Here is a 14599-nt window from a genome sequence, read left to right on the forward strand (position 1 = left end):
GTGTGGGTGTGGAGCTGGGAGTGTGAGCGGAGCCAGTAGCTGCAGTGGGTGTGATGGTGGGGAGAATGGGGGTGGAGTCATGAGCAGGGGTGGGGTTCCCCTCAGGGTTCTGGGGGCCGATAATGGTGACAGTAGGATCTGTGGGGAGCGTGTCAGCAGAATGCAGGTGAGTGGCGTTGGTGGGGGCGGAAGTGATGGCAGACACGGCAGTAGGGGTGGCGGAAGTCACTGAGCGTGTGACATCAGCGATGATGTGAGAGGCGTAAGTGATGTCACGTAGCACATTCCAAACCTGTGACTTCTATCATCAAGCAGAGAGAGAGCAGACAACTTATAGGAACACCAGCACCTACAATTTTGTTTTCTCTAAAACTACAATTTACTCATAAAAGTTTGTAAATGTTATTGCATTCCATAACAAGTTGGACATTACATTTAAAAAACTGCATAAGTTCTTTCCAGAAAGCACGTGGCTATCCAAGGTGTCTGAATACAATTGCAATTTTGCATGATGTTTACAATATCTATTCAATGACAAAGATACCACCCGCAGAGTCTTACTGAGCTTCCCATCCTTGGGTACACTATGGAAGCTGATAGTGGCCTTTCCCCATTCTGGCTTTACGGTAGTGATCCCAAGTAACAGTACATCCCTCATTATGTAGTCCTTGATCTCCAAATGTAGCAGTTTGCAACGCTCAGTTGTGGGCAGTATTCTTCCATGGAAGACCAATAGGTTTCACGTAAGACAAAAGAGCAGCTTCCAATTAGTGGATGGTCCTGTAGGGGCACTTGAAGTTTATCTCAGTGCGTATCCCTGGGAACAGCCTGTAGAGCAAAAAGATCCATGTTATGTAGCTGTTTGGGACTAACTTCGACAAAAATCATAGCATCTTTTTCCAGACTGGTTTTGCTGAAGCACATTCCAGAAGAGGTGAGTAATGTCTCTTCCATGTTGCAGTCACCTTGAGGGCAATATGTAAAGTGGATGAAATGTCAGAAATTACAAGGAGGTTCTGGTGATGAGAGCCCTACTAATACCAGCCAAACTATGTTCCGATGCTTGTTTAAAAGTTTTGTCTGATATCCTGCCAAGTGACTTTGATAGCCTGCTCAGCAAACCATTGGACAGGATCCACCATCTTTTTTTCCTACACGGGTTACAAGGCCACTGTCTGATGGGTTTGTGCAGTTTTCAGCATTAGCTTCTGCATGAGGGACATACATTACAGCACCCTCCAACTGAATGATGTTCCCTGATGAAATGGTCAGAGCCATCTATTACAACAAAGTGGAAAGGGGAGAACATCAGGCACCTGCTGACATTTGGGGCAGTGTGGTGGTTCAGTGGTTAGCACTGCTGCTTCACAGCAACCTGGGTTCGATTCCAGCCTCGGGCAACTGTCTGTATGGAGTTTGCACATTCTCCCTGTGTCTGCGTCAGTTTCCTCATGGTGCTCTGGTTTCCTCCCACAGCCAAAGTTTGTGCAGATTAGATTAATTGCCCATGGTGTTCTGGAATGTATAAGTTATGTGCATTAGTCATGGGTAACTGTACAGTAATTGGGGTAGGGTAGTGGGTTTGGGTGGGTTACTCTTCAGAGGATCGGTGTGGACCTGGTGGGCCACATGGCTTGTTTACACACTGTAGGGATTCTATGATTTGATATCTGTGTGGTGAGGGTCTACTCACGCCTTGAAGCAGCCACATGCAAAAATGGCCATCAGGGTGAGGGTGATTTTGCATACATTCCCCACCTCACTGCACAGGGTTGTACATGGTGTCCTTGCAGTCACATCCATTTTTAATTTCCAGCCAAAATGAAAAAGCTCCATGGGATCACCACAGCATAGGAATGGGATAAGAGCCAGGCTATGCCAGGTGCAGCAAGCATATCTGATGACCAGGTTTGTACCTGCAACAGAAAGGCGACATCATTCCCAAATGCTCAGTTTTAGTTTCACCTACTCACTCCTCCCAGTCATTGACATTTGCTGCAGTGCCTCCAAACCCTACTCAAACATCTCCACGTAATCTTACTTTACAATGAAGAGAACAAAGAATCAGTTGAGCCAAGTTCCCAAAGAACACAACCTTGCTCTTGCCAGGGTTAACTTTGATTCTCAAAGCCAGTACAAATTGTAGGCTTGTCAGTGTTTGCACTGGCAGCTGACCTGAGCTAACGACAGTAAGGTCATCCACGTAGAGAGACTTTAATGCGAGTGGTTCCATTGTCGGGGACTATAGCCCATTTTAGCTCATTAGCGTCCCTCATGAAGGCCTCTGCAAAAGAGTCAGTACAGAGAGAGACAGGACAGCAGTATCTGACTTCACATTTCATTGGAAACCTTTCCAATTCCCCACCAAATAATTGAAGCTGTGGTACTGATGCTTGTGTAGAGCTATCAAATCCAGTTGCAGATTCTTTCCCTGATCCGTGTCTTGGAGATTACACCCACCATGTTAGTGCATGATATTCTGACAAAGACCTCCTCCTAGTCCAAACTGATGATTTAGGTGTCTACCCCCCATCCTGCACAAAGCCAATCATATTCCTGATTAGGGGTAGGGTACAGTGCAGGTTTGACCACCAACCCAGAGCAGACTTGACTCAATTGGCAGTGCCTTGGAGAGAATTTTATTGTCCAGGTTAACCAGTAAAGTGGGTCACCAATTTCTAATTTCTACCTTCTTCCCCAAACATTCCCCGCATGCTGCAAGATCCCGATCCAGACTTAGAATTATATCACTTCTCCTTTACAGCCAGTGGGTCAAAAGTTTGTAATTTCTCCGTATGTAATTTCTGTATTTTGTTGTGGATGTCCCTCTACACCACATCGAGTTCAAGGGCACAATTCATCAACCCTTTATCAAGGGCAGGTCAAGATGGACAATCAACATTGGTCTTGCTAGCATGGCCCACATCACATGAACAAAAAATGAAAGAAATCTTACAGCATCTGTGGAGAGAAATCAGAGTTAATGTTTTGGGTCCAGTGACCCTTCCTCTGAAGTGCAGACCCGCTGAGCTTTTCCAGCAATTTGTGTTTTTGTTTCTGATTTATAGCATCCATAGTTCTTTTTGGTTTTTATTTTGAAAGAACTGTTATTGCGTTCCTCTGACAAATCTCAGAAATGCTTCCAATACACTTACTTCATGAAGAATAAATTACCTAGAGGTATTATAAATAATGATCTGTGGTAGGACGGGGTAAACCTTTTGCATCCGACAAGTTCTAGAAATGGAAGACTATGTTAGTTTGGGAAAAGATTCTCATCCAAAATAATTAATGCCATGTTGATAAGCGGCTTTAAACATGAGCTGGACAAGTATCTGCTTAGGAAAGGGATTTAAGGTTTGAGAGCTAAGTATAGACTTGCTAAAGCTTTCCATTGATTTGTATTTGGGGGATGTGAAGAAATCCTATTCATGGAATTATTACTCATGATTATTTTCCTTCTTGGAAAATTTAACAAATTACATTGAATCCATGATGATGGAATAGTATTTTGAAACAAATATGCATTTTCTTATTCCATAACCCTTGATGATATTTTCCAGTTTTATCTAAACATCCATAATGTCTTCTTCATTTGCTTATCCTGCAGAATTGGAGGATTTTAAACTCGTTGAAAGTACAATGATGAGCTAAGCATCCGAGAATTCTGTAAGCTCACAGGTGCCCTTCAAGCCTAAAGAAAGGTCATTTGTTAAATATAACAGGATAGGATTATTAATAGTTTATTGGATAATTACACTGCAGGCTCAGGATTAAAAGAGAGATGTGCTTTTGAATAGCACTTTTCGAGACCAAAAGGACATTGACATGCATTTTCAGCAACGAAATATTTCTGAAATATGGTAATTATTGCAATTTAAGAGACACAGCAACCAATTTGCACACAGCAAGTTCCCATTAGGAATAGTAGATACTGACCAGATCACCTGAGTATCTTTAACTGAGGAGCATCCTTTAGGAGTTGCTAATTTGAGTTCCCATATATCAAGTCCTCAGATATTGCTGAGTGAATACCAGCATTGATTGGAGGAATCCCTTAGATGGACATTAATTGCCAGGTCTCTACCTGTCACTCTCCCATCTGATTAAATGAATACCACCCCCTTACACCCCCATCGCAACTTCTCTCACCATGCCACCAATGCCACCATAGCAGAGGGCACAGGTTTCCATCTCTGATAGTGCAGCAACAGAGTGCGACGTGAACCCCGAACTTCTAACTCTGAGGATAGAGGAATAGTTACAGTCATAGCTGTCAGGGCAGGCAAGTGTAACTCTCCAGATTTGAGCCCTGCTTTATCAGCTGGTCTCTCAAGCACTAAGGTGCACGACTGCTGGTTTCAGCATTGAGGCTTGCATTCCTCCATTGTTATCCATCACTGGCTGCTGGCAATCATATGAAAAGTGTCCAGGAATGTTTCAATATTGTCATGGTGGAATACTGAATTTCTAACCAAACTGCCCCTCTTGCATTCAGTTAAGAGTTGAACTCAACTAGCTTCAATGAGTCCGGTTGATGTATCTTTAGCTGAACAGCCTTCAGATTTTGGCAAAAGAGCTTGCTTCTGTTGAAGGGGCGAACACAACAAATCCATCTCCATCTCACGCAGGCAAAATTTCAGCCCATCCTTTGTTTCGGACAGAAGACATTGCTGAAGGAAGAAATAAAAGAAACAAAATGGCAATTTTGTTCACAAAGAGACAAGAACATTGGGATTGCATTTCTAGTCAAAGAATCATAGAGGTGAACAGCATGCAAACAGGCACTTTGGTCCAACTTGTCCGTGCTGACCAGATATTCTAAATTAATCTAGTCCCATTTGCCAGCATTTGGCCCATATCCCTCTTAAACCTTTCCTGTTCGTAAACCATATAGATGCTTTTCAAATGTTGGAATTGTATCTGCTTCCACCATCTCCTCTGGCAGCTCATTCCAGATACACCCTACACTCTATGTGAAGAAGTTGCCCCTTAGGTCCCTTTTAAATCTTTCCCCTCTCATGTTAAAAAAATTAAGAGTTGGAGAGTAGTCATTTGTAAAAAAATGACTATAATTGATGACTGACATACTTTCAGGATCAGGAAACAATGTTATTGTGATCATGTAAACCACATTATCTTTCGGCCCAAACAGACATAAAAATAGCTGACATTAGAAGCAAGTTAATTGTTACAAAAAAGCATTACTTTGAAGCCTTTACCTTAAGTTGCATATTATTAATAAGACAGGAATATCCATTCTCATTATGACTGATATTATTTGTTTCAAAACACTGATGGCTTCATCTGCCCTGGAAAAGCAATGATAAATGTAGGGTCAAACATTAGAGGCAGGGGAGGCATTCTTGCAGTTTTGCAGAGGTGAATATGGAGACTGAAGCCAAAACCTTCCTCTAAAAGAAAATCCTTTTTAAAGGCTCAAAACAAAACACATTCTCAACACAAAGATAAAATGTCAAAGCTGTCTCCCCACAAATAAAGGTCTCTCTTCACAAGTCTTTAGCAAAGCAATAAACTGGCATATGCCCCACTGACTGATGACATGCTCCCATTGTTGGACAGTGGTCTATTTAGGGGCTGCACAATGGGATGCGGCAGACAGCTTTTCTATTCACTCTCTCTGGTTCATCCCAGCTCTCCAGAGACCCTTGGCTTTTTTGAGTTCCCTACTCAAGTGCTCAGTCATCAGTTGATCAAAGGGGCTTAAGTGAGACAAAAGAAAACCAATCTGCATGTGATGGCCCCCTCCACACACACAGACACACAGACAGACACATACACAAACACACAAACATACATACACACACAGAGACACAAACATGCATACACAAACACAGACACACAAAAGCACAAGTACACACACAGACACATACACACACATACACGCACACAGACACACACACACAGACACACACACAGACACACACACACAAGCATACACACACAGACATACACACACACAGGCACACAGACATACACACACACAAACATACATACACACACAGACATGTACACAGACACATACACACACACATACACATGCACACACAGACACACACGCACATACACACACACAGACATATACACACATATACACACACAGAGAAACAAACATACACACACACAGACACATATGCATACACATAGACACACAGGCACTCACACATACACACACACAGACATACACACACAGACACAAACAGACACACACACATACACACACAGACATACGTACACACATACACACGCAGGCACAGACAGACAGACACACACACACACACCAAGGACTTTCAACATATCAGCGCCCATGAAGAGTTAAAAAATTCTCTCTGCATTGCATGGCTTGTCTGAAAATACACTGAATCACACAATGGGTAAGTGTTGACTGTACTCTCAAAGATTAATGCTGTAGGGAAGAATTATACTGGAGATGCAAATTTATTGAAATTGTTTTCATAAATATAAATTGCACCGCAACTGTGTTTGTCTTCTTGCTGGTACTTCAATTGAGATTTAGCATCTCAAAGTTAATTTCTGCCACACCAACCCCCTTCCCAGGGTTGTATGAAACAACACTAACCCAGTGGCTTTAATTTAAGGTAATCATGCACTTGATACAGTTAAGAACCCATTTTCATTTTGGAGCTGTGCAGGTCAGATTTCAGGGAGTCTGTGCTATTCAACACTGTTCTCAGTATTTATATCCAGTATGACATCCAGTTCCCTTGTCCCATTGACAGACTCATCGGACAATTTTTCGTGGGTCTGTGGCTCTGTCACTGGGAGAGAGTGAGGAGGTTTAGTGGTATCATTGTTAAGGAGCTGTTTCACAGCCTCCTCAAAGGCTAATCCAAACAAATGCTGATGTAAAAGTGGCTTTAAGAAAGTTCTGATGTTTCTGACAAAAGGTCATCAACCTGAAATGGTAACTTACTCGATCTCCCCAGATGCTAACAGACCCTGCTAAATCATAGAATGATGCAATGCAATGATTCCCCATCACAATCAAAATCAACTCAGCTAGTCCCAGTCTAACCCCAACATCCTATGAAATGTTTCTCTTCAGATAATCATCCAAATTCCCTTCTTGAAAACCTTGACTGGTCCCACCCAGGCTACCTAGGCAGACCCCAAGCACTGTTACTATGTCCAGAATTCTATGGGTTTGACACTCTCTGTCACACCTCCCCCTTGACCTGTTCATCTCCAGAGAACATTTCAGCTTCTCCAATCTATCCTCGTAATTGAATCTTTTTAGCCTTTTCTCTCCTGCATTAGTTTACTGAGAAATAATTGGCAGGGTTAGGGAAAAGGATAAGGAATGGGTTGATTATCCCACAAGATCTAAGACACAGGAGCAGAAATCTGCTCCGCCATTCAATGATGGCTATTTTCCCGCTTTCTCCCCATAACCCTTGATCCCCTTCACAGTCAAGAACCTCTATATCTCAGTCTTAAATGTACTCAATGACCTGGCCTCCACAGCCTTCTCTGGCAATGAATTCCACAGGTTCACCACTCTCTGGCTGAAGAAGTTTCGCCTTATCTCCGTTCTAAATGGTCTTTACTCTTCAGCTGTGCCCTCGGTCCTTGTCTCTCCTCCCAATGGAAACATCTTCCTAACATCCAATTTGTCCAGGCCGCTCAGTATTCTGTAAGCTTCAATCAAATCCTGCCTCATCCTTCTGAACTCCATCGCGTATAGTCCCAGAGTCCTCAAATGTTCCTCATATGTTAAGCTGAGATGCTCTTGTAGGTGACTGCCATTGTTTGTGCTGTAACTTTTTTATCTGTTCAGTGGCTGTGGGCATCACTGGTGGGACCAGGATTTATTGCCTGTTGCTAGTTGTCCTTGAGAAGGTTATGGTGAACCATGTCCTTGAAGCACAAAAGTGTATGCCCTGTTGGGCCACCCACAGTGCTTTACGGGAGCGAGTATCAGAATTTTGACCCAACAACAGTGAAGGAATGCCAACATATTGCCAAGTCAGGGTGATGTGTGTCTTGGTAAAAACATTGACTGCAGATGCTGGAAACCAGATTCTGGATTGGAGTGGTGCTGATAAAGCACAGCAGTTCAGGCAGCATCTGAGGAGCAGGAAAATCGACGTTTCGGGCAAAAAACCCTTCATCAGGAATGCAGGCAGAGAGCCTGAAGGGTGGGGATATAAATGAGAGGAGGGTGGGGCTGGGGAGAAAGTATCATAGAGTACAATAGGTGAATGGGGGTGGGGGTGAAGGTGATAGGTCAGGGGGAGGGTAGGGGAAGGTAGCAAAGAGTACAATGGGTGAATGGGGTGGGATGAAGGTGATAAGTCAGAGAGGAGGGTGGAGTGGATAGGTGGAAAGGAAGATAGGCAGGTAAGACAGGTCATGGGGACAGTACTGAGCTGGAAGTTTGGAACTAGGGTGAGGTGGGGGAAGGGGAAATGAGGAAACTGGTGAAGTCCACATTGGAGGGGAACTTGCAGGTTATGGTATTCCCAGGCATCTACTGCCCTTGTCTTTCTAGATGGCAGGTGGAGTTTAGAAGGTGCTGTCTAAGGAGCCACGATGAATTACTGCAAATCGAGTAGGAGATGCTATACACTGCTGCTGGCACATTAATGAATAGTTGTGATGTGGGTGCAATTCAAATGGTCTGCTTTGTCCGAAAATCCTGTAGTCCATTATTAACAGTGGAGTGCTTGGAAAACAGTAGCAGGATAGGATTGAGTGAGTACAGATTTACAAATGGAAAATCATTTTTGACAAATTTACTGGTATTTTCTGAGGCTGTAACTAGTAGACTTGGTAAGAGGGATCCAGTGGATGTGGTTTGTTTGAACTTTAATAACACTTTCATCAAGATCCACTGAAGAGATGAGCAAGTAAAATTAAAGTATATGGGTTTAGGGGCAACGTACTGACATGAAAAGAGAACTGATTGATAGACAGGAAACAAAGAATTGGAATAAATGGATTTCTTCCTATGTGGTAGGTCATGACTATTGGGGTTCAGCAGGGATCAGTGCGAGGACCCTATTATTGACAATGTATAATGATTTCGGTGAGAGAACTAAGTATGATTCCTCCACATGTGCAGATGACACAAAGCTGGGTGGAAGAGTAATCTTGTATGGGAGTCACAGAGATGCTTCAGTGTGATTTAGACAGGTAGATTGAATGGGCCAATGCATGGCTGATGAAGTATAATGAGGATAAATATGAGTTTATTCACTTTGGTAGCCAAAACAGGAAGGTGGATTATTACTTGAATGGCAACAGTTTGGGAAAGAGAGAGGTGTAATAAGACCTGGGTGTCCTTGTACACCAGTTGCTGAAAATAAGCATGTAAGTACAGCAGATGGTGAAGAAAGTAAACTGTAAGGTGGCCTGAATAGTGAAAGGATTTGAGTACAGGAGTAAGGATGACTTGCTGTAATTGTACAGGGCATTGGAGAGACCACATCTAGAGTATTGTGTGCAATTTTGGTCTGAGCAAACATGGTCTGGCTATGGAGGAAGTGCAACAATGGTTTACCAGATTGATTCCTGGACTGGATTGAAGTATGAAGAGAGTTGGATCAGCTGGGATTATTATTCATTGGAGTTTAGAAGAATGAAGGGGGAATCACTTAGAAACCTGTAAAATTCCAGCAGGAGATTAGACAGGATAGACACAGCAAGGATGTTTGTGATGACTGGAAAGTCCAGAACTAAGAGATCACAGTTTAAAGGTATGGGGTAGGTCATTTAGGACGGAGATGAGGAGGAATGTCTTCACCCAGAGAGTGGAGAGCCTGTGGAATTCTCTGCCACAGAAAGTGGTTGAGCCAAAAACATTGAATTCTTTCAGAAAGATATCAGACACACAGGAGGCTGGAAGAACACAGCAAGCCAGGCAGCATCAGGAGGTAGGGAAGACAACGTTTTGGGTGTAAAGATATTAAGTATAGTGCTTCAGGCTAAAGCCATTAAAGACGATGGGGGAAAAGTGGGATCAGGGCATTGAATTGGATAATGGCAAATTGAAGTTCTGAAGGAGAGTCATACTGCATTCAAAAATTAACTCTGTTTCTCTTTTCACGGATGCAGCTAGATCCGTTGAGTTTCTCCAGCATTCTCTGTGGTTGTGACTGAGTTGGCTGATCATCTTGCATAATGCAGAGGTGTCAGTGTGGGACTTGAGTAAACAAAGTCAGAAGGTACACAACACCAGGTTATAGTCCAACAGGTTGATTTGAAATTATGAGCTTTCAGAGTGTGGCTCCTTTGTTAGGTGAAGTGACTAGAACCTGACAAAGGGGCAGCGCTCCAAAAGCTTGTGATTTCAAATCAACCTGTTGGACTATAACCTGGTGTCATGTGACTTCTCACTTTGATCATATTGAATGGCAGAGCTGGCTCAAATGGCCAACTCATGCTCCAATTTTCTATGTTTGTCCTGGATGGTTTTGATCTTCTTGAGTGTTCTTGGAGCTGCACTCAACCAGATAAGTGGGGAGTATTCCATCATATTCCTGACTTGTGTCTGGGACATGGTCAACTCAGAGGTGAGTTACTCACTGCAGGTTCCCTAGCCTCAGACCTGCTGTATGTTTCCATTCAGCCTCCAAATTTCTCCATGCCCTTCACAGCTGCTAGCTGCGACTTAGTATCCCACTCTTTCACCATGCTTTTTACAGTTCTAGCTCTCTGACCAGCTCCCTGACATTGCAACTCCAAATTAGGGAGCAAGTAAACAAAGCCCAATCTCTGATATTCTTCAATGAAAAGATATCAGTTGATAAAAATGGCCTAATCTTTACTGATTTATAATGAGTCAATGTCACATTTTGCACATGCAATGGCTAAACTGATCATCATCAAAGTATTCAGTGAGGAGACACGGTCAATACAATTATAGAGTGGGGGCAAGTGAAATGTGCAAAGTGTGAAATGCATATACAGGAACTGCATATGAATGGCAGCTAAAAGCACTGCTGTCACATAACAATACTCTATTCAGAATCACTGCTTTTACAACAGGAAATGCCTACAGTTGTTACGAAAGGGCAAAGTGGGTAAGGAAACTTAAGTTTTGTTTAGGGGCGGAGGAAATGGCTGGGCAGTAATTGTGCAATGACTTCCAAAGTTGCAGAACTCTTGTCAGCCTGTTGTTGCAATAAAGTGAGGGGATCAAAGTCAAAGAGAAAGATATCCTCACATGATCCCGACACACACTGAGGTTATTAAACAGCAATACTGAATTAGCAGACCATTTGATATCTCTCCCAATTTTAGTTTCTATTGCCGAAAATATGCACATAGAACAGTACAACACAGGAACAGATCCTTTGGCCCACCATGTCTGTGCTGACCATTCTAAACTGATACCATCTGCCTGCATGGTGCTGGAAGAGCACAGAAGTTCAGGCAGCATCCAAGGAGCTTCGAAATCGACGTTTCGGGCAAAAGCCCTTCATCAGGAATAAAGGCAGAGTGCCTGAAGTGTGGAGAGATAAGCTAGAGGAGGGTGGGGGTGGGGAGAAAGTAGCATAGAGTACAATAGCTGAGTGGGGGAGGGATGAAGGTGATAGGTCAGGGAGGAGAGGGTGGAGTGGATAGGTGGAAGAGGAGATAGGCAGGTAGGACAATTCCAGACAAGTCATGGGGACAGTACAAAGCTGGAAGTTTGGAACTAGGGTGAGGTGGGGGAAGGGGAAATGAGGAAACTGTTGAAGTCCACATTGATGCCCTGGGGTTGAAGTATTCCGAGGCGGAAGATGAGGCGTTCTTCCTCCAGGCGTCTGGTGGTGAGGGAGCAGCGGTGAAGGAGGCCCAGGACCTCCATGTCCTCGGCAGAGTGGGAGGGGGAGTTGAAATGTTGGGCCACGGGGCGGTGTGGTTGGTTGGTGCGGGTGTCCCAGAGATGTTCCCTAAAGCGCTCTGCTAGGAGGCTCCCAGTCTCCCCAATGTAGAGGAGACCACATCGGGAGCAATGGATACAAGAAATGATATTAGTGGATGTGCAAGTAAAACTTTGATGGATGTGGAAGGCTCCTTTAGGGCCTTGAATAGAGGTGAGGGAGGAGGTGTGGGCGCAGGTTTTACAGTTCCTGCGGTGGTAGGGGAAATTGCCAGGATGGGAGGGTGGTTTGTAGGGGGGCATGGACCTGACCAGGTAGTCACGGAGGGAACGGTCTTTGCGGAAGGCGGAAAGGGGTGGGGAGGGAAATATATTCCTGGTGGTGGGGTCTGTTCGGAGGTGGCGGAAATGTCGGTGGATGATTTGGTTTATGCGAAGGTTGGTAGGGTGGAAGGTGAGCACCAGGGGCGTTCTGTCCTTGTTACGGTTGGAGGGGTCGGGTCTGAGGCGGAGGTGTGGGATGTGGACGAGATGCGTTGGAGGGCATCTTTAACCACGTGGGAAGGGAAATTGCGGTCTCTAAAGAAGGAGGCCATCTGGTGTGTTCTGTGGTGGAACTGGTCCTCCTGGGAGCAGATACGGCGGAGGTGGAGGAATTGGGAATACGGGTGGGAAGAGGTGTAATCCAGGTAGCTGTGGGAGTTGATGGGTTTGTAAAAAATGTCAGTGTCAAGTCGGTCGTCATTAATGGAGATGGAGAGGTCTAGGAAGGGGAGGGAGGTGTCAGAGATGGTCCAGGTAAATTTAAGGTCAGGGTGGAATGTGTTGGTGAAGTTGATGAATTGCTCAACCTCCTCGCGGGAGCACGAGGTGGCGCCAATGCAGTCATCAATGTAGCAGAGGAAGAGGTGGGGAGTTGTGCCGGTGTAATTACGGAAGATCAACTGCTCTACGTAGCCAACAAAGAGACAGGCACAGCTGGGGCCCATACGTGTGCCCATGGCTACCCCTTTGGTATGGAGGAAGTGGGAGGATTCATCTCTACCTACCTCGACACTGTCCTATCCCCCCTAGTCCAGGAACTCCCCACATACCCCATCTGCCTGCATGGTCCATATCCCTCTTTTCCCTGCCTGTTCACATGTCTGTCTAAATGTTTTTTGAACTTTGCTGTCATATCTGTTTCTACCACTTCCTCTGGCTGCACGTTCCAGGCACCTACAACCCTCTGTATAAAAAACTTACCAGGCACATCTCATTTAAACATTTTCCATCTCACCTTCAGCCTGTACTCCCTGGTATTTGAAATTTCCAACCTGGGAAAGAGACTCCAACTATCCACCTTTCTCTGGAAGTGAAAGTTGAGAGAGATAACAAATTTTCTGTCATTATTACATCACATAACTGCAGCAGTTCAAGAAGAGACTCACCACCATATTGTCAAAGCTAATTAAGGTTGGAAAATAAACTCTGAGCTTGATAATGATGACCTTGTCACATGAAAGACATTTTTCTTAAATTACCTTGCTGTTTAAAATTACTTCCTGTGAATGAGAACAAAAGAACTGGAGGACACCATTTAGCCTCTTCTGACAGTTCCAATATTCATTGTGATCAGTTAGTTAACAAACCTCAATCTCTGTTTGAAATTATCAATTACTCCAGCATCACTGTCATTTACTGAAGAAAGCTCCATTACTTTGGCAATCTTAACCTACTCTGCTATTCAATAAGATCATGCCCAACTGGTTGGTATTCTGAATTCCATATTCCAATAACCTCTGATTCCCTTCCTTAACATGATTCTGTCTAGCTCCACCTTAAAAAATATTCAATCATCCCATCTCTGTCACCTCCTGATGTAGAGAGTCTCAAAGTCCCCTTCTCCCCCTCTCTGGCCTGCACAGATGACCCCCAAATTTTAAACAGTGCCCCTTAGTTCTGGAGTTGTTCTCCATAGAAAACATCCTTTTCACATCTGCCTTGTCAAGTCCATTCGGGATCTTATCCCTTCAATCAAGTCACCCCTCTCTCTTCTAAACTGCAGTGAAAGCAAGCTGAGTCTATCCAAATGCCCCTCATTAGACAGCTCAGTAATATTTCAGGTATCAATCCACTCAAACCTCTGAAATGTCTCCAATGTGTTTATGTCCTTCCTTAAATAAGGAGACCCAAAATTGGCAGTGTTCAAGATGTAGTGTCACTAACACCCACATAACTAAAACATAACATTTATGTTCATTTCTTCTCATAATAAAAGATTGCATCTTATTAGCCTTTTGATTACATGCTATACCTATATACTAACCTTTTGGGACTCAGACATTCGAACCTAGATCCTTCTGCTCCTTGGAACTCCACAGTCGTTCTTCGTTTGAATAATACTCCGCTTTTTCATTCTTCCTGCCAAAGTGAACAGTCTCCCATGTTCCCACATTATACTCCATCGTCCAGATTTTTGCCCAATCACATAACCCATCTCTTCCCCTCTGCACTTCCTTTTTACTCTTCACAACATATTTGCCTTCCTATTTTGGTGTAACCTGCCACATCTTCACTCTCCTCATCTAAGGCATTGATGTAAATTGTATAAATTTGAAGTTCCAGCACAGACCCCATGGTTATAATTCCAAAAATTTGGTTAAAGATGATTTGATGAAACTATGGTCATGCTTCTCCTTTACCTTCAGTTTTCTTTGAAATACATAGCTATGTATTCTTAATAACAATATTTAAATCTTCCCCAAA

At 43.7% G+C, this 14599-nt stretch overlaps 1 long non-coding RNA gene across 1 annotated transcript in view; it reads right to left on the minus strand.

Annotated features, from left to right (window-relative positions):
* Positions 1-373: 373 nt before the first annotated feature.
* Positions 374-14599, minus strand: part of LOC148142131 (uncharacterized) — a 43830-nt gene continuing 29604 nt past the window's right edge. The window contains exons 4-5 of the long non-coding RNA XR_015752200.1: positions 4153-4673; positions 374-828 (exon numbers count right to left, since the gene is read on the minus strand). This is a non-coding gene — a long non-coding RNA (uncharacterized LOC148142131). The remainder of the gene's footprint in view (positions 829-4152; positions 4674-14599) is intronic.

Source organism: Chiloscyllium plagiosum, unplaced genomic scaffold, assembly GCF_037043375.1.
Source record: "Chiloscyllium plagiosum isolate Xiang-an unplaced genomic scaffold, Cpla_swu_hap1 HiC_scaffold_30, whole genome shotgun sequence".
NCBI classification, from domain to species: domain Eukaryota; kingdom Metazoa; phylum Chordata; class Chondrichthyes; order Orectolobiformes; family Hemiscylliidae; genus Chiloscyllium; species Chiloscyllium plagiosum.